Below are 20,675 nucleotides of genomic sequence, written 5' to 3' on the forward strand. Positions count from 1 at the left end.
CAGTTGGATTGGCAAGATTGACGATCTTTTTGCTGTTCATATGTTTATCAGTTTCTTGAATTGATTTACCAGGATTGCTTGGGTCTAATGCGAAACTGTTTTTCATAGTTTTTTTTTTCGAATCAAAGAGCTCTTTCAGGAGCCAACTCAGTTCAAGGAGGAACAATCTGAAGCTCTTCTCTGACGAAAGCACGCTTTCCTCCATCTTTCAGATGGTGGAGAACAAGGTCGCCTTCATTCACAAGTGTTCTCTCGATATTGTAGACCTTCCGAGACTAGATTGGATCTGTTGTTCTTTTTTGACCACCTTCCAGCTCACCAGCGGCATAGAGATATCTCGCAATGTTTTGAAGAGTCAAGTCTCTTCCCTTTCAACCAATAGGTCTTGAATAAGTGGTTGAACTCTTCGCGTCAACCACATTCTCTTTGATTACATCTATAGGATTTTTTCTTGTCAACCTAGTCACCATTCAAAGCTGAAACAAGTTTAAGAAGCCTTTTCATCCATTCTGTTGATCTCTTTTTCTCTTTGAAGTTTATCTCTCGACTGTATTGGAAAGTGAAGAGGCATTAACCTAAAGTTCGATTGAATCGCTCTATGATTCCCTGATCCCTATGAACGTTCCCATTCCCACTTCTTATCCTCACATCATGCTTTGCCATCTCTCTTGTGACATCAGCCATGAATTCACGCCCAGGATCAACCTGAAGAACTTTCGGCCATCACAATTGTCCTCGCTTATAGATTGTCTGAAGAGCCTTTGAGACAAGTGAGTGTGAGTGAGAGGTTCAGCACCCTGAAATCTGCTTGCAACTGTCCATGCATACTTTTCGACTTTCTGGACCCCTGAAGTCGCCTCGTCATGAGGAAGGAAAAGAAGATCAGCTTGCTGAACTACATTTGGAGATTCAACATTAAAAGTTGGTCTCGGGATATGCTTCAGGGCTACCAAATAAATCTGCCAGATGGCCGGCTTCATCAGTCAAAGCCTTTCATTATCTGCAGACACTCTGGCTTCTTTAGCCAACTTCTTCACAGCAGGCAATCCCTTCCAAAAGCCTTTAGGGCTATAATAAACTCTTGAAAGTTTTCTTCCCATTTTATTATGGTCGACAAGAAATGAAGTTCTTCTTCTATCTCGTTGATGTAGACTATCAATACAGTGTCTATGATTGCGCAGGCTGCTGTTAACTTGGTTGCATTCATCAAGGTGGTAAAATCTTTTGTTCTTCAAGATACCTTTTCGTTGTAATTGATGCAGCAATCACGAAAGTAAACTTCATCTAGTTCACGAGATTTGAACTCGGATCAGAAGTCATCGGTTCTGACGTTCTTTGCAGCCCATCCAACTCCAGCAGCTAATCCAGTCAATGTAGCTGAATCAGTCAATGTTTTTACAAGCATATTATCAGACCTTTTCTCGTGGCGAACAAAACCAATCAATCCATTGACTTTATTCATACAAGAATTTGTGGTTTTGTTGGTTAGGTTTTTTTTTTGGTTTATTAACGAGAGCCATCAACTCTTCTTTTATAGTACAGTCCAACTAGTGAGAGAACGACACTTGCTGCTGAAAGAATTTGAGCGGGTAGGTGACAATGATGATGATGGTTCTGGTTCCGGTTCTAGTTGTAATCCTTCAGATTGCTTTAAATATCCTTTCTTCTCCTTTTCCTCTGTCACTCTTCTGTGTGTTCAAAAAGATTTTTTACCAGCTGCTACACGGCTTGGGTCTTTATTTGGTTTCGTCTTATTTTAATCCGTTAATGTCACTTGATGAGCCAGTGCTTCTTTATTATTAGGTTCTTTACCATCAATTTCTTTGTTAATACATAATTCTAAACTCTCGTCAAGCACTTACACAAGTTCTCAAGCCTCATGATAAGAATTTAATCCACCTGTAATCATTCCGAGTTCTCTCTTTACCATGAAGTTGTCGTTCAAACCCCTTAGAAGTTTTCCTTCATCGAGGGGAAGAAAATGAGCCAATGCTTTGCATGAAAGCTGAAGAAATGTATCAACCATTGCATCGCAAGTCTTTGAAGATAATGAAACTTCATATCTCTTGAAGTGCTTCTCAACATCTCGTTCAGAAAGCCTCTTGACTTGATCCTGGGTGAGAGATACACCAATCATTTCATTTGCTTTACCATTTGCAACGAGAACAGCGAGCTGCTCTCAGTGATCTGAATAACTTGAGGGTTCAGCTTCGAGAATACTCATAACATTTTGTGATTGCTTCTTTTTCATTCATATCCATTTTATTTCTTAGATTTCAAATCAATGCTTAAGGGATGGCGAAGTGAACATATGAGATGTGAATACTTCTTATATGCTTTGCTATCAATTCTTTTTTATTATTATTTGTCAACTCACCTGCCTAATTCTCGAAAATGATCTCTGCAGCGATTATTTCTCTAAATGCTCTCGCGATACTTGTCATCTGTTGTGTGATTATCTAAACGCTAATTCCTCTATGCCTTGCGCAAAATGCTTAATGTACGATTTTACTTGTCCTCTGCTTTACATCTCTTAAAGCAGCGCAGTCATTAAGAATGGTCAATGTATTTGTTCCCTCGTACACATGACTGATAATCTTAAGCCAATCATCAATCTTGTCTTGAAGTCGAGTCAAAATAAGTGAGTCCGTATTATTTTTTCCGAAATTGTCATGTCTCGTTGTGGATAAATGTTGGACAGAGGAATATGATGTAATTAAACTCTCCTTGAAAGGTGGTGGCTGAGAGATTGACTAGGTATCCTGTCTTTCCTGAATGTGTAGGCTCGACTATTAATGAATTGGATAGAACGTTATCATGATTCATGTTTTTCATTGATTTAATTGATAGTGACCATGAGCAAAATTTGATATCTCTTCTTCTATTATTATTCTCTTATCATCATTAGCACTCAAAGCTACCTTTTTGATGGTCTCCATGAAGACCTCATGCTTGTGTGATCTGATTGCATTCACTTTCCTCATTTCCATGTTTCCGCTGAATAAGCACTCCCTATATTCGTCGTGAATTATATTCTTCTTTATTATAGCCTTCTTTATCCCTTTAAAATGCTTCTCCTCTTTTCTCTCAAGAATCTTTTAGCTGTAGAGTTTTGCTTTCAGTCCAACGAACTCTTCAGTGATCTTTCCGCCAGCTTCATCTATCATCATTCCCACGACCTTCGTGTTGCGGCCAGTTGAGATCCTGACACGTGATTTTCTGTGTAATTGCTTGCTTCAAACTTATCTTCAACGTCACCGCTTATACCCTTGTAGCAGTCTTCAGTTGCAATCTCATAAGCAAGACTGTCAGTGTCTGTGAATAGAAGCTTTGCACGATCTCCATACTTCGTTTTGATTTAGATGTAGTGGAAGTCATACATCTATTTGATGTACGACATACTTCTCCTTATCATTCAGATTAGGAATCAGCTTCTCTACTTTATTGATCATAAGCCTCAGGAGCAAGCAGATAGTCATTATGCAAGTCATGAAGCTCTTTTGAATACTCAAGATCTACTTCAAGAATGCAAGGCATATCTCTCCAGTTGTCAAAGTCAGACATCCAATTGAAACCTCTTTCAGGAAAAGGCTGGCACATTGCCATAAAGATTGTTTACATTAAATAGATGATGTATTTCGTTGGCTTTGTTTCATCATAAGCTTAACCCAAATATGGATTATTTGCCTGTGGAAAGCGATTTGAAATCATTGAGATTCCTCCACGAATTCCTTTTTTCAATCATCAGCAGCATGTCTGGATCTCTCAATGGCTCAAGCACAGCGTTTGTCACCGTCAATGCAGCATCCCGAGCCAATCCAGGAGCGGTGAAATACCAGGCAGGCTCAAGCTCATAACACTCATTAAAAATGTATCTGAACTCTTCGAACACGTCTCCAAAGGAGAACGTCTGATTTTAGAAAATAATCATGACAATCACTTATCATCTTCATTCTGAACTCATTCCAGACCTTATTTGCGTGCTCGTAATCATCAAATATATCACAGTTATTCAGCTTTGAGTAGAACAATTTTTTTGGCAGTAGTTCTTTTTCATTAAAATTAGTGATACTATCTATGTAGTCATAAGGGTAAACACCCTTTCTTGAGACAAATTTGATCTTGTCCTTGAATACCTTTTCAGTTTCCCTCAACTTATCAAGACTCAAATTGCTAACCACTTTTTCGAGAGAAGAATTTATGAAATTGAAGCTGTCGATAAAGCGAAGCTCATTCATGATGTCAACTTCTTTACCTTCTTTGTTGATGAAAGAGCCAACAACGACATATTTGCTGAAGCTGATGTACTTTCCTTCGTTATCGGGAACGCATTCGATGTTTCCTTTAGTCTCACCGAGATTCCTAACGAACAGATGAGAGTCATAACCACCCAAGTTGTGAAAGATAATAGGAGTGATATTGTTGGGTGCATATGTAGTGAGCTATTCCATGATACCTCCCTGTAAAATGTTAGTGGTCTCTCACTTTATCAAGTTAAATGAACCCTTGCAAATCCAGCGGTGCATTGCTTGTTAAAAATCACTCCAGTATTTATCGCTTAACACCATCTTCTTTTTGAAGTCGAATTCTTTATGAATATTTCAAGGAAGATCTGAGCAACATCGTCGTCCTCACTCTTTTCCCTCTTGATGACTGACTCTTCAGAATAAAGCTTATCGAAGCAAACAATGTGAGAGCCGCACCCACATGGTTTATGCTTTTGATACTGAAAAGTGAAACTCTTATCGCTTCTCAGCTCACAACCACTCGTTAGTTTAATACAAGCCTCAAAGTCAGCACAAACAACGAAGGGGACTCATATTGAGCGGTTATGATTCTTGAATTTGATTATACTGCCCTTATCTGGCATCTCGATCCAGGCTGCCTCATTTCTTGAACGAAACTCCTGATGAAGTGCAAGTTTTCTTTGCTTGAGAGGTGATTCAAACATCTAAGGCAATACTCTTCTGCTTCCTCATCCTTGGAAATTTGAATAGATAGCAGTCAGCTGATGCTTTTTATCAGGCAGTCGTGTACATCTGATATGAGAGGAAGATTGATATGTGTATTTTTTTTTCCCTTTGTTAATCCTCAACGGATAAAAATTACATTCGTAACTAAGCACGTTTACTGCAATGTTTTCATTCTGCTTTTCAAAGCTGCTTACATTGGTCAGCTTCATAGGAAAGTTGATATTACTCCAATTAAGCTGCTCAGATTGTGCTCTAGGGAGTTTTGTGATCGTTAGAAGATTTTTCTCAACCGGATAAAGTGCTCTTGTTACTGCCTACTTGAAGTGCATATTCATCTTTATTCTCCATGTTCATAACTGCCTTTTTTATTACGATGAACTCTGGGAGTTTGATGTAAGAGCTGCCGCTTAACGGTCTGTTTCCTGCAAAATGGATGTCAAGAGATATCACTCTTTGAAATATCCAGTTGTTTCCTTTTTGATTAAAAGTCTGAATTCTTTCTTCAATGGTTTTCATTGAACTGTCAAATTCTCTAGATTCATTTGTTGCCTCAAGATTTTCAATTAGTAAGCTCTGGAATTGAAGATCAGAAGTTCAACATTCTCATTGAATCATTCTTCTCTAACCATTTAACAATTGAAAATCATCATGAGTCTTATCCTTCTCCCTCATTAGCCTCTCAAGACCTCAGGTTTTGCTCTTTTCATAAATTCTCTTGGTCCAAAACCTGCCGCTCCGCCACCTGGATCCGAAGGATCTTCAACACACTCAATTCTAAATTGCCTCGCGAAACCTTTCAATGTGCTTACTGTTTGACTAATTCTGAGTTGAATACTTTTCATATTAATCTCTTTGATTTCTCTGATTTTTCTTTCTCGCTCGCCTTCTTCTGGAATTTATATTTTTATTTTTGGGATAACTTTTTCAGTTGCCTTCGACCTATTCCTTAATCAAGCATCTCCTCGATTTCACTTATTTAATTCCTTCTTTGTTGTTCAGATACATTAATTTACGGCTTGACAAGGACATATCTTGTTGGTGTTAGAAGTGGAGCATCAATTTCTGGAACCTGTTTCTAAAGGCTGTGGAGTAAAATACAGAACAAGATTCCAAGCAAAGAATTGAAAGCAATGCTCGGCTATCGTCCTTTGGACAAGAGATGGAAGGTTGAAGTAAGTGATGAAACAGGGTTTTGCAAAGCATATGACACTATGAAGGAAGCGGTAATAGATTTTGAAAGATCAAATTCTTCCTCTATCAATTATGCAACAGCCAATGATAGGCCTTTTGTCAAGAGCAGATCGGATAAGAAAAAATTCTGGACGTGAGAAATTAATAGAAACTATTTGGTAAATGACTCTTGACGTTGAAAGTCTTTGGAGTTTCATCAGACAAAATAAAAAGGAAAAATATTTTTTGAACACCAAAATTTCAGCATCTTTCAAATGAGTACTCAATGACATCAACAGTTAATCACTTATTTTTTATTCCTTCAGCAAGGCGACTGCTGCTTATCCTGAAGAAATCCATTGCTTATGAATGTGAATTGTTTGGCATCCGAGTCTTTGATGGAAATGTATGGCTTTGATCTGATCTCATTATCAACATTCTCAATGCCAAGGGATTCTTGCAGTTCTCTCTTGGTGAGCCGCGTGTAATTTTTTATCTTTTTGGTTTTGCAGGACTGCCGTAACCAAGTAAATATGTAATTTTTGATTTTTGTTGAAATATTATTGAAAAATTGCTAATTTATTATTTTTTGTCTAGATATAAACAGCGAAAAGCCATCAAATTTTCTTTCAAATTCAATTCTCAACTCTGTCTATTGTCAGCAGAGAGTCTAATTTTCTATGAAACTCCTTTTTTATCTCGCCTCTGAGAGTTGCATCCTGAACTTTCTCTACAGTATTTAGTGAAACATATTTTATGACTTTGGCCTTCAAATCATAATATTGCTTGACCTTACTCATTATCGAAGCGAATTCACCATCTGATATCGAACCGCCTTGACAGGCTTTTGAGACGAGTCTGCAAATTGAACGATGTTTTGCTTCAGCTAGAGAGACAGTTTTCTCGTGTTTTTCAGCCTTTTTGATGAGCTTTTTGCTCGCGGCTGTCCCTGTGGCAGACATCAAGCCAAGAAGACCAGCAATACCTGCAAGATACACACTCACAACAATTCCAACTCCAGTCAGGACACTTGCAAAACTGCCCGTCGACAAAAGATCTGTCGTGACTGAAATGAATCAAGATGTTGTGTGAAAGGCAGCCTTAACTCTCCTGTATTTTTTTTGCGACCTTCTGATATTGAGAAATCTCCTTCTCAAGTTCCTCCTGGCAATCACAAATCTTTTTCAACCAGAAATATGAGCTACTTAGGGCCACGAAGCGGCCCTTGTCTCTTCGGGGCCTAGCCAGAGGCTTGGTTTGAAGAGCCTCCTGCATCCACCAGGATAGAAGGATAAAGGTCCATTGAGACAGGGACCACTTGGGCCGCTTTGTGGCCCCTGACACAAAGTGCTTATTCCAGTTCAGCGGACAATTTACATAAATGAGATGTAATTCCTCGGTGATGTTTTTCGTTTGGTTGGTATTTTTGAATAATGGCTAACCCTATCAAAGGGGTGCCCTACAGTGTCGAAGTATCCGAGAGCGCTTGAGGGCTCTCTATTGGAAACGTTTTCATTCTTATCCAAAATATCACAGTGGACATGCTAGTTGGTAAATTATTTAAACTTTTTGATGGAATTGATGGTTTGCAAATGTCGTTTAATTCCGAGAAGATCAGCCAGATCATTACTTATTTTGTGGATTATGGATTTCTAAAACTCCTTTAAAGTATCCATTTCACCTATACTCCTCCACCCTTTAATGTATCTTGAAGAGCTTTGTCAAGGCTGTTAAGTGAATAATTACCTTCTGAAATTCTCTTCACAGTTGCAGTGCCCTGGGCATTGAATACAGAGATTTCTCCAGTTTGCTTCAAAGTAAACCAAATGTTGAAAATAGAAAAGCTCACAAGCCTGATATGTTGATATTTTTCGTTACTGCCCCCAAGAGGTTCTTTGAAGTGAAAAGTGTGATCATTTGAATCTGCAATAATTGTCAATACAATTATTTTGATAATAAAATCAATAAAAGTGCTTGAGTGGCTCAGAACAGATGATGGAAGCGAATAAATTTGCGGATAAAGCAAGGAAAAAAGCCTGGAATGATTTCAAAGCACGATACCCAAAGGAAGACTTGAGTAAGTTTAGTGCGCAAGTGTCGTCTGATGATAAACGACAGGCAACAGCTGAAATTTATTTTAATCGATCAGATGGAGTTCATTCGAGCGTCTCAGGATCAGACAGGAGATATTGGGATGATGATGTGGAAAAGGCATTTGGTATTGGAGGTTTTCTCCTTGAACTCACTCTGAATCGAATAGGAAAGAAGGAGGTGCTAGTAGTTCCATTTAACAAGAATTCTGTCGGCTGCTTGAATGAAGAGATCAAGATCTTTGTTACCCCATCCCAATACTTCAATGCAAAATTCGGAGGAATATTCAGATAAGAGATGGCTTGCAAGGCCAAATATGAGCCACTGGCCGCAGCAGCTCAACTTCCTAGTATGGAGGGCAACAACAGGCTGTGGAATATCTCCTGTAGTATTTGATAAGGTTCCAGAACAGATCTAGTCGTGTCAGATGTTTCACATCTACTTCACCATCAAAGGGATTCTCTTTGGGATGGGTTGAATTTAGAGTGAATCGGCTCTTCCAGGTGACCCAACGCTCAATCAGATAAATAATAATGACACGCCATCGTTCAAACGAATATGTGCAGAATTTGAGATTTCATCAGATACAGACTTCCGCTTGAAAAAAGGTGATAATCACTGTCTCGGATCGCTTTTCATTTATGTCACAAATCTTGGACCATCAGCAACATCAAACTCTTATCTTGGTGATGACAAGTTCAGCGACGAGGGGGGGAAAGCCGTCAAAGGCAAACTGATTTATTTCATCAAAAATGACAACCAAGGTCTAACGCAAGTCGGGATGAAGAGACTGAATCAGTCAATTGAGGCATTCGTTAATTGCATTCTTGTTTCTCAAGTCGATGTCAAATCATCAATCTTGGGTTCACCAGGAAGCGCTAAGGAAGCTCAACGTGAGTTTCTCGTATTGGTTGAGCATGCAATCAGAAAGCCAGAAATCTCAAAGAGGGTTCAGAGGTTTGAGCTTGCGATTGATGATTCATAAGTCAGGCCTGATCTTGCAGTCCCACCAGGCACTTGGTTTATGCCCCCAATCTTCTTCTTAACACTCCGAATACAGTTGGGTTTAATAACAGCCTGAAGAAGGCGACTGCTAAATGAAGCTGGGAGTCAACAAATTTTTTAATTTGGAGATGAGATCAGACTCCCATTGTCAGAAGCCATGCATTTTGATCATGAAAGTTGTTCACTGGTCCAGTCGTCTTGAAAATGAAGCCGACTATTGAACCGACGATGTCAATGCGCTCACAATCACTCCAACCATTGTTTAAATGTTTGCTGAAACTGTGAAACCGTATTTCTTGAATATTTTTCTCACTCTCGCTCTTAGTGAAACGCCTTTATCAAGTTCTCCTCTCTCATTCTCAAGAGCATCAATCCGATCTTGATATTCTATTATCCTTTCCCTTGCTCTTTCTCTCATAGCTTGGTCTTCACTCTCAACATGACAGAGTCTACTGAGCTTCTAGATTTTGAAAGGCAAAAGGATGGTTATAAAGTTACTGTAAAAATCTCCTTGTATATTTGTGTTGTTCTATCGTGAGACGAACTCAAAGTCCGGCAAAATTTTCTTGTTTGCGACTATGAAATATACATAGTGTTCCTACTTGTCACTACTGGCATATCGAGGCATAAATCACTACAATTTGTAAAAACTCTTACCTTGTTTGTTTCTGATTTTATAAGACCAGTAAACTGTTTCGGTTATTATATTACGCTTGGGTATTACTTTTTGTCGGAAGCCCAGGTTTTACGTTATGTTTTCCCCTATCCCGTTCATATTAGAAGCTGGCCACGAAATAATTGACACCAACACAAATGTATATTTACCCTATATGAAGATTTTTGTTTATGTTGAATTGACCTTATTACAATATGTTACTTTTGTGGTCACTAATCGTTGTTTCAGTAGCAGTGTAGCAGTTCAAAGCGGGCTATTGCTTCAACGCTATTGAAATTTATAATGTTCTGGCAGGAGAGAAAAGCGTGATGCAATGGCAATAAAAACTCTTAGGGGCCTTTACATGATAACGGAATGAGTTTTGTTCAAGAACGAGTTCATCCCGGTTGCCACATGATACCAGAGTAAAATTATTCGAAACGAGTCATTTCTTAATGAGTTTATTGAGGTTTTAATTCCAGAATGAAACACTTATTCTGGACGACCTTTTGTATCTGTATAAAGTAAACGCGGTACGACACTCATATCTGTATGAATCCTCTTTAGGAGCGAGGGAAGCATAGAAAAAGGACGTAATGACGGTATGAAATTCATTTCGTTCCGGAACGAAACCCATTTTGGAATAATGTAAAAGGTACCTTAGGGACGGACCATTAGATTTTTGATGCAGGGGGAGGGGGTCTTTTGCCAATTGCACTATGTGTTTTCTTCCATTGAGCCTGTGCTCCATTTTTTCGGGGGTTATTGCCCAACACCCAACACCCATCACCCAACACCCCCCCCTCGCATCAAAAGTCTAATGGTCCGTCCCTAAGATGTTATCAGGTCAAGTAAGAAGCAACAACAAAAGGATTCCTATCAAAGCGAGGTGCCATTTTCAGTCATACCTGGTCGGACACCTTGAAAACAAAGGATGACACGCAAGCAGTTTATTACGAATTTGACATGAAAATAATTTTGATGCCTCTTTGAAAAGAAAAAAAGGCTTGAACAGTAGACATCGCAAGATCTTTGGCTATGTTACAAAAATTAGAATACTTAATGCACTAGAAGTGCATACATCGAGTTCTGGATGCACTTGAATAGTCTGTTTAACAAATGCATATGTACTGTTATTTTCATCCTTACCAAATTATGTCAAGACGAACAAAACAGAAAAAAGTATAGCCGCCCTGCCTGGAAGCAGGACAGATTTTGTCAGCACAAAAATCTGACAGAACAGTGCCTAAAAGTTTTTATAAGTAAATAACCAGTTCACGTGAATTTTACGAGGTGAGACTGACAGCTCGTAGTTGGCAAATCACATCTTTTGTTTTCAGGTGCTGACAGGGTTGGTAGGGGAAAGGGGGGGGGGGGGGGAGGAGGCGGTCGGAAATGGGTGAGGATGCTTGTTGTACCTTTCAGGGGTCAAAATCAGTGATCTGGTACCTTTTACGGTGTCTCAAACTTTAGTGGACTACCAGAGACCTAACTGGTACCTTTTACGGTGTTTTCCGCTCAATAAAATACCTGAACTAAGCATTACTAGGACGATTTTAATGATCTGACTTGAGCCTCTGGAGCACATCGATAAAGGAGTTCTTATTTTTGGCATTTTTCAATTTTTTTGTGTTTAAATTGGTACTTTTCAGGGGAAGATATCAGTTGTTGCCACTCCCACACGGATAAGATTCAGGTACCTTTTATAATTTTATAGGGGTGCATCCTCGCCCTCTTACGTATAGGGGTTCCCGGGGGGTGCTGATACGTTCAGCACACTTGAAATTTAGCAAGGACAAATTTTGATGTGATTTTCGGTGAAGAGAAAAAAGTTTTGTCAGCGTCTTGTAGCTACTGAGGAAGGGCCCTTTACCACTGTGTGCTTAATTACGCGTCCCGCCAGATGGCGGGAAGGCTACAAAGTGCTCAGACATTAGTGTAGAAAACTCCGCCTCTGTCTGGATTTTTGGTAGCCTATTGACCAATTCCCAATCTAGGCCTTAGTCTGACGGGACGCGTTATTTTGCACGATGTGGTAAGTAGCCAGGTTATATAAAGTTTCCAGACGTCTTGCGTACTATCTGTGGTACACGCTTGCCAACTCCCCAATAGGCTTTTGGAATCGACTTAGCCCTAACTTTACCATTTAGGCACTCTACACCTACTAATGGAACCACGAATCCACCCAACACCGGTACCGAGATTTGATCCATGAGTAGGGCAAACTGTAAAATCATCGATATCTTTTGGCGTCTCAAAGATGACGGCTCGCGACAAAATAAGATCAACTTCAGTTTCTGGATCTCCGCAAGTAACTTGAAATGTTTTTTTTACAATTACGCAAGGGAACGACCTGAGATATGCAACGTCGGTCTTCTCGATAACTATACCCAAAAGTCCCACCAGGAAACGATTTAAATGAACAGCAAATCTCCTTGTTAGCATTAAGATGAGACGCTTATACAACAGATCAATTAGGTAAATCAGTATATAGCTTGTCAATCGAATTGACTTTTGTAAACATTCTTTGACTTCCGCCGGCAAAGGAATCATTGATGGATCTGGACATTTTAGTTTTCTGAATACAGTAATTCTCGGAAGGTTTTTATAGATGTGAAAAGGGAAAAAAACCCATCTCTTGGTAATTCGGAGGTTGATTCATCTTTGAATTTATGTGTCAGACTACACTGGTACTAAAACATGGAATGACCTAAAAAACCGCCTAAAAGCACTTACAACCACCTACAACCACCTCAAAAACTTCAACAACCACCTACAACCACCTCAAAAAATCAACAGCCACTCGAAGACAATCTAAAACCATCCATAACAAGGCATAAATGTGTAACAGAAGGTGAGACAACATGTCACGTACATGAAATACGAGAATCGAACAAAACCTTCACCTCCCCCTGAAATCTTACTCTCTCTGGTCCCTTGTATAATCGACCATCTCACGAAATGAAATGTGAGAGCTTGCTAATTATATTTTATATTCCCTCAGTAGTAAAAGAGTTAAAGAACTTTACAAAATGAAATGTCAAGTTACAAAAAATAATAAAGTAAAATAAAAAACTCGTAGTCAAAAGACTGACTTGACTTGGCTTTTTCTGCCCTGGGTATCAGCAGACGTTTTGGCTCACGTTTCATTTCTTTACGTAATGGTCCAAGTTAAGGTTTTTCTCCATTGATAATCTCAGTCCCGGAAATGTGACAGGAGCGAAACGTGAGACACCATAGAGTTAGTGGTACCACTCATACAAATGCAAGCTGCAAGTTCACCCGGCTGACAGGGTTACCCTACCTGGCAAACCGGGCAACCCGCCTAGGCGGGTCACCCCACCCATCATGTAAACGTGATCAAAATAAAATAAGAAATTATATGGACAGGCGGGTTTCCTCACCTTCCTGAGGTCCCCCACCTCCATGTAAACGGGCACTTACAAAGGTCAACTAGACACCAAATAAGTAGCCGGAAACTTGATGAGGTTGCGTAATATAACATTAGGGGTAATGTTATATTAGCGAGCGTACAACAAGGAAAACAAAACAGTTTTATAATAAGTTGGTATTATTCAGAGAAAAAAATGAAATTGACTAAGAGTAGGAAACCCCGAAAAGGACAGTGACATTTGAAACGACGATAAACAGAACTTGCAAATTTTGCGAGATGCATGTAGTTTACAAATTCCCTAAAATTACTGCGCTTACAGGCAGCATCCTTACTAGTCCCAAACGCGAAATAGACCGAGTCAATCAGCTCTCGAAACCTACTACGTGCTGGCATTAATTTGTTCTGATTTTAGCCAGAGGCTTTTCATGCGCGGTTTCCAGTTTCGGTTAGTCTTTATTTTGACCCGCGCCAAAAGCCTCTGGAGCAAAGCGCTATTCCTTTGATGGCGCCTGGCCAATGACAGGCCTAGTCCAGATTTTGGACCAGAGAGCTGATTGGCTCCTAATGACCATCTACGGGATTTTAAATGTAACAGACGCTGCAATTGGTTGCCGAGAATAGCAACTCCACGGGGATATACTGTCAGTTGACAGGCGATAAACAAGCCATGCATGGTCGATTTCGTCATGGCGGAGGTTGAAGCTCCGAAAAGTTTTGAAAGAGCAATCCAAGAAAGTATTGCAAAGGTTCTAGAAACGTTTGACGTGGTCGAAAACTTAAGTGCCGAGCAAAGTGATACCATATGTAATTTTATTCTCCGCAAGGATCTCTTGGCGATGTTGCCGACTGGCTTTGGGAAGACTTTGTTGTTCCAGCTTATTCCTGGACTCTGTGTTGATAGATGATGCCTTGCAATTGAAAACCCATATCTGTCATCTCTTCAAGTGCCAGTGCATGTGATCACAGTATGATTGATCTAAATGTACTTCAATAAAAAAGGTCAAAGCTCAACAGGAATGGAGGTTTTCCAGCGGTTTATACCGCTTGAAGTAGCGGCCTTCGGCTGCCGAAGTGAAGTATCCCCCACGCTGTAAAAAAAACTCCGGCACACAGGGTATTCTGGCCACGGTTTCCCAAAGATTAAATGCCTGGCAGTCTGAGATTTTTATCTACCTGGGTAGCGTTTGAACACATCCTGTCTTCTCGAATTGTCTAGCGATTAAAAAACAATCAGTGGTTATATACAGCTTAGCTGGTAGTTGATAATCGTATCAAGAAATGGTCCATTGTTGTGCCTCAACTTTTCTATCAACTTTCTCCCTTGAGCGTCACACAATAGTCCTTTTGCCTTGGATAACGCTGAGTGACTTTAGCCGAAGCTAAAGGGAAAGTTCGCAACTCATCGGAATTCATGTCAGCAGTAACAATTAACGTTAATGAAAGTGATCCTCGCAGTAATGTGCACTACTTAGGCAGTAGTGAAAATAAGGCCTGAAAAAATTCAGGCCTGTACGGGATTTGAACCCATGACCTCTGCGATACCGGTGCAGCGCTCTACCAATTGAGCTAACAAGCCAACTGGGAGCTGGTCATGAAGTTGGTTCTAAATAAACCCGTGAAGTGATGAATAAATGGTTAAGAATATATGAAAGTCATATATTTGAACTGCGGATAAAGACGTTAATGAGAGTGATCCTCGCAGTAATGTGCACTACTTAGGCAGTAGTGAAAATTGGTAGAGCGCTGCACCGGTATCGCAGAGGTCATGGGTTCAAATCCCGTACAGGCCTGAATTTTTTCAGGCCTTATTTTCACTACTGCCTAAGTAGTGCACATTACTGCGAGGATCACTTTCATTAACGTCTTTATCCGCAGTTCAAATATATGACTTTCATATATTCTTAACCAGTAACAATTAAGCTGCACTGTGGGAGGGGGTAAGGTAAATTTGCACTCGTCGGTGTTGCCATCGGATTGATGATGATGTGCTCAGCAAGTTTCTAGGGGTGCCATGAGCGAGCGCGAGGGTAAGACTTTTTTCCCCAAAGAATAATAAGTCTCGCGCCCGTAAATCTTTTTCCAAAAATCTGTAATAGTTTCGAAATGAATTGTTCTTAGCATTTCAAGACTAAACTATTCATTATTTGAATCCAAACGAACGCTCTTATCGTTTTTCTCTGGCCCTGGCGCTGACTTTCTTGTGCTTCTTTACGGTCGACCGCGCAGCACTTTGTGTCACTTACTGACACAAAGTGCCGCGGTGTTACCGTGTTACAGTGTTACCTTCACAAAAGAACGATACATCTCAGTCAACTCGTCTCCCAACACGCTGAATGCCATACATCGATTCTGCGTCCTTGGAAACAGTATTCTGAGAATCGATACCACTTTTGAGTTAGTCGATGGCCTATGGCTAACAGATACTACATACGCGAATGAGTCCTTAATCAACCAGAGCAACAAGCATCCTGAGTTCCCAGGTCCAAGCTTCTGGCATTTCAAGAAGAGTCGAGAAAGTTATAGAAGATTCGCTGGTGAACTCACCATTGCCAAACCAGAATTGTTAGGAATGAAGAAGATCGGCCATGATCTTGACAAAGCTATTGCTGGTGGCATGACTGATATCTTCAGGGATGCAGACAATGTTTGGTGTACGCAGCATAGTCAGGAACATGACGCCCTCAAACTTAAATCCCTTGGCGCAAATGAACGATCAAGGAACAGAATCATGACCGACATCTATGGGTCCCAGGATGATGTCCTACTACAAAATGGCTTGGCAGAAGCAGATGACTCAGAGGACTTCCAAATTAAATTGGCAAGTTTGGGGACTGTCTAGGAGAGCCAAGTGCCAGGGTTCCACGGATGGTTTACAAAGCATAGGTCGGAACAATTCAATACTTGTCTTGTCCTATCTGCCCGCCAGAATCTAGCTATAACTAGTAGGATCTACACCAATAGTTTAGAACTCAAACACTGACTTAAGAAAAAACGTCTTCGAGAAGATGAGATGTCAAAGGAGGTCGCCAATGTCGCATCAATGCTGGAGAAGTGGACAACGGAATTCTACCTTGAGGAAGAAAGGGCTGTTCGTGATTTGGGAAAGTATAGGCTTGCTCCTGGGTACGACCAGTTTCAAGTCGATTCAGTGAAGTAGAACAAGTGGGGCCCTATCAGCATTGGGTAACTTCACACCGAAGTCATTTGACATGCATAAGAAACCCAGGACTGCTGGTCTTAAATCATCTCCACAGAGTAAAACAAGGAGAGTCCACTTGTCAGAACCCGAAATCTTCACCGACAGAGTTGAAGTTGGCGATGACAAAGTTCAAGAAGTTACCCCTATTCGAATTGCAAAGAGTGATGACAAGTCAAAGTAGCAGGTGAGAGGAACTCTGACCGCATTTGTTTATATCTATAATTGTGGCAAGCAGACTTAGAGAGGGGATGTTGGCACTAAAACGTACTGGGTTAATGGTACGAACTGAAAGACCAACATAAAACTTGGTGGGAGTCACGTGCGTCACGCAGGTGAAGAATGCCAATGTTAAGCTCATACTATATAGCAAGCAATTCACAGTCCTGGGATCTACCAGCCAAAAAATAAGCATTATTATTAGATCTTCCCTGGGATTTCTTCTAAGGTAACTTTTTTCTCCTGCAGACACACAGATAAATACGCAGTCTGAGGTTTAGGTTTGTTATTCATCATGCATAATTTAACTTCATAGGTAGAGAAAAGAACAACTGCAGTTACTGGGGCAAGGAACTTCCTTGATTCTGACGGGATATCGGGAAATCAGTACGAGCTTGTGAGCAGAGATGATGGAAAGCTATACCCCAAAAGTGTCCAACGCTGTGAGCAATGCAGGATGGCCTTTCATCAGGCCCACAAGGTTGTCGTCAAAAGTGTTGGAGTGTGGGAACGCACTTATTCAACATTGTTATCACAATTCACAAAGTCACTTGGTTTTCTCAGAAAGCATGGCCCTGGTAATGGTTTTCAACCGAAATTATACTATATTAAGCAATTGCCAATGTCACATTACCTCTCCAAATATTATTTTATTTTAGAGTTTTTCTGGATGTATTGCTGAAAAGTTCCTGAACACATAAATTTGGGTACTTCCAAAACCTGTGACTGGCGTAGCGATGACCTTTAAGTACCAGGCTGTCATAATGCGACGTCAAACCATTTGTGAAGTGGGAGTGGCTCCAGGGCGACTTTTTCAAGCTTCTCTCCCTGGACTAAAACGCCTTTCCCTTTTCAGAGATATCCCCTCCATGTTCCTGAGATAACTGGAAAAATGTACTTTTGCTTGGCAGAACTACTGTAAGTACTAGTTGAGAGGCACTTACTGACAAAAATCAGTGATTTCCCGTAAATATGAGTGTATTGGGATATTTATGGCTGCAAGTGACCCCATTTTCGATAAGATGCGTAGGGTTTGATGATCGTAATGTATATCTTTCAGTTTTTAAACTTTCAACTTTGTATTAACTGTAACTGTTTACAATGTCTATCTCTTTAAACCTTAAGCCCTCAGAAGTTGTAGCAGGCGAGCCTCTAACTTGACTTCCTTTGTTTAGAATTGTGAGATTATAACAATTATAGTTTTGTTATAGTTATTACCTTGTAATTAAAAATTGTTTGCCGAAGGCATAGTGAATGTTGTTGAATAATCTCCAGAACGAATTCGAAGTGATTATTCAGCAATGTTCAGAGACTGAGGCTAGTAATTTTTTTAGTATAATTTCTCAGGTTCTTTTGAATTCTGTTGTAATTTATGTAAAGGAAGAAAGCATTGCACATATTTTGTTACAACTTATTTATTTCAATCAGCAAAAGCTGACAGTTTTTGAAATTTATTATTGGAAGGACATTATCACATCTATGCGTAAAAAGCTGACAAGAAGTCAAGTAGCACTCAGTTACTTAATCAAAGAGTATACTAAACAGCACTGTATTGATTTTATATTGCTCGATATTAATTCCATGTTATCCTATTTCCTTTTTTCCTCTAAACATTACGTAAACATTTTACGTTGTCCTTCAATAGCATGTTGATTAAATGGTCGGTTCTAATTAGGCCTTGAGCTACTGTATTTCTCTTTTTTTCCAAGCTTTATTTTTAAGGTATCATCTTTATCGAAAGCATTTTTATCGTAAGAATGTTTTTGTTTTGATTTGGTTTTTTTTGTGTGTTCTTGTATCAACCAAAATTATGTAATAGTGGGATACTTTATTTAAATAAAATAAGATGAAGGAAATAGCAGTCTTTTTACAGAAATCAGATTAGAGTGGAGTTCGAGGTGAATAAGTAGTATAGGCCAACATTACCACGGTATGAAATTTGTACATTGGTGTTAAATCACTCTTCAGTTCATCTAAGTCGGTATTCCCTGAATATTGCTCTGTTTTGGGATGAATTTTGATTGAGCTTTAAACGTTCGTGTGTACCGTAAAAGAAAATAAATAAAGAGATTAATAATTAAAAATAATAAATAACAAATAATAACAATGTGTTAAACCTTTTACTTTTATTCCATAGCCACCTTGTCTCTTCTGGCCGTTTAAATGTTATTTTATCTAATTTATTTGTATCGCGTGTTGTGCACGATAGAGCGATTCACAACATGGTAAGGAGGTTTATAATGGTAATTGAACTGAGTGGAGTGCAATTTGCGCTAAAATCATACGCCTGATTTCAAAATCGAACGAGCGCGTAGCGTGAATAAATTGCACTAATCAAAGCCAATCAGATTACATGGACCACCAGTGATTTCAAAATGGGTGCAATAAAACACGTTTAACACGCTGTATTTCCCATGTTTACTATCATTTCTATTTTCTCTGTTATCATTATTTTTTTACGGCACGCGCGATCACTTGGAATTCCATCTAAATTTCTCCCACAATCGTGCATTATTCAGGGATTTCGTCTTCAATAAACTAAAGAGTAATTAAATACTAACAAATACTACTAAGTGTCGTGCATTCAAGCTGGCAGACAACTACATTTAAATTTACATTAAAAAAATCGTTAAGATATCACCAACCGTAAAGTCTCATAACAGAACTCTCACCAAGGTGATTCTTTTTCCTGCTTCGCTAATCTTTCCTCTCTCTCGCTTTCCGTAAGATTGAGAATGTTCGTAGGGCAACTTTACCGTGGAGTTTCATCGGACAGGCCAAACCTTGCCAATAGCTGGTCATCAAACTCGTCGCTGTCCTGAAGACTCAGCTAGTATGGGAAAGAAAGAAAAACAAATGAGAATCCTTTCGGACAGCAGTGATCCTCACAATCAAACAGGAAGAGTTAAAGAAAGTGCTTCATCAAGACTGAACCAAATTGTCTCGCACGAATAACAATCAAATGCACGAGCCAATCAGTCACGGTCTCTTAGAAAGTGGAAAGTGGAAAGTTTGGAAAAGGTAAAAACAAAATGGTTCATAAACAGGATACCTGCACCTGAATAAGCATTGTGTTCGAAAAGTCTCGAGTTTTCTGCTTTGTTTCCTTTTACAGATTTCTACGAAATTTTAAGTTACGTCTCGCTTGTTTACATTTTGCGCGGTAAGTTGGTGTGCTGGCGGCCAAAATTGACTCACTCGCGCATGCCTGACGTTTAATTGCTGTCACCTGTTAAAGGCCAAAGAGGTTTTTCAACTTATGACTGATCATAACTCGCGATATTTAATGGACAATGAACTGTTTTCTACTGTATTTTCTGGAATACATGATGAGGGTATAAAGACCAAAAGTCCCATTCCTCTGTTTCGCCATCCTACCCATTGTGATTGCTTACCGCTCTTACCATCAGAGAAAGTCTTATGCTTTTCTCCCAGGTTTTCTTGTGAGACTTGAGTTCTTGGGCGGGATACTATCCTGTCGTAGCCCCCCTTTTCTACCAAGGATTATGAATGGTTCCCGGCCAACTTTCGGGGAAGCCTGACGAAATGCTGGAGGGTACCTTTGCTACGGACAGATATCTCATCCAGGCGTAGTTTCAAAACTCCCACTCGTTTCATGCCACAGAAAGTGGCAGATTCTATCTTTTCCACTTTTTACGATGTATTACTGGAAAGCCAGATAACTTGTGGTGCAATGAAGGAATCGAATCCTGGAGTAACAACCATTCGTGTCATTTTGATCTTCCGGGTGACGATTTGCTTGAACAGCATATTTGTTGGGGTAACTGACTGACTTTTTCGGCAGCCTGAATGGAAGTCATCAGAATCAAGTGAAATATTGTTTTCCTCTCTTATTTGAGAGTGACTTTCGCTCATATTGTCATAACATTTGACAGACATGAAACTCTTAATTTGTTTGAGGTTGTCAAAACATCAGTCAATTTCTTTGTTACGTGTGTGAAGATGTTAAAC

At 39.7% G+C, this 20,675-nt stretch overlaps 1 pseudogene; it reads left to right on the top strand.

Moving 5' to 3' along the window:
* Positions 1 to 8,531: 8,531 nt before the first annotated feature.
* On the top strand, positions 8,532 to 17,385 carry LOC131796935 (uncharacterized; annotated as a pseudogene).
* The last annotated feature ends 3,290 nt before the right edge of the window (positions 17,386 to 20,675 follow it).

The sequence above is a fragment of the Pocillopora verrucosa genome, chromosome 9 (assembly GCF_036669915.1).
Source record: "Pocillopora verrucosa isolate sample1 chromosome 9, ASM3666991v2, whole genome shotgun sequence".
Lineage (NCBI taxonomy): Eukaryota > Metazoa > Cnidaria > Anthozoa > Scleractinia > Pocilloporidae > Pocillopora > Pocillopora verrucosa.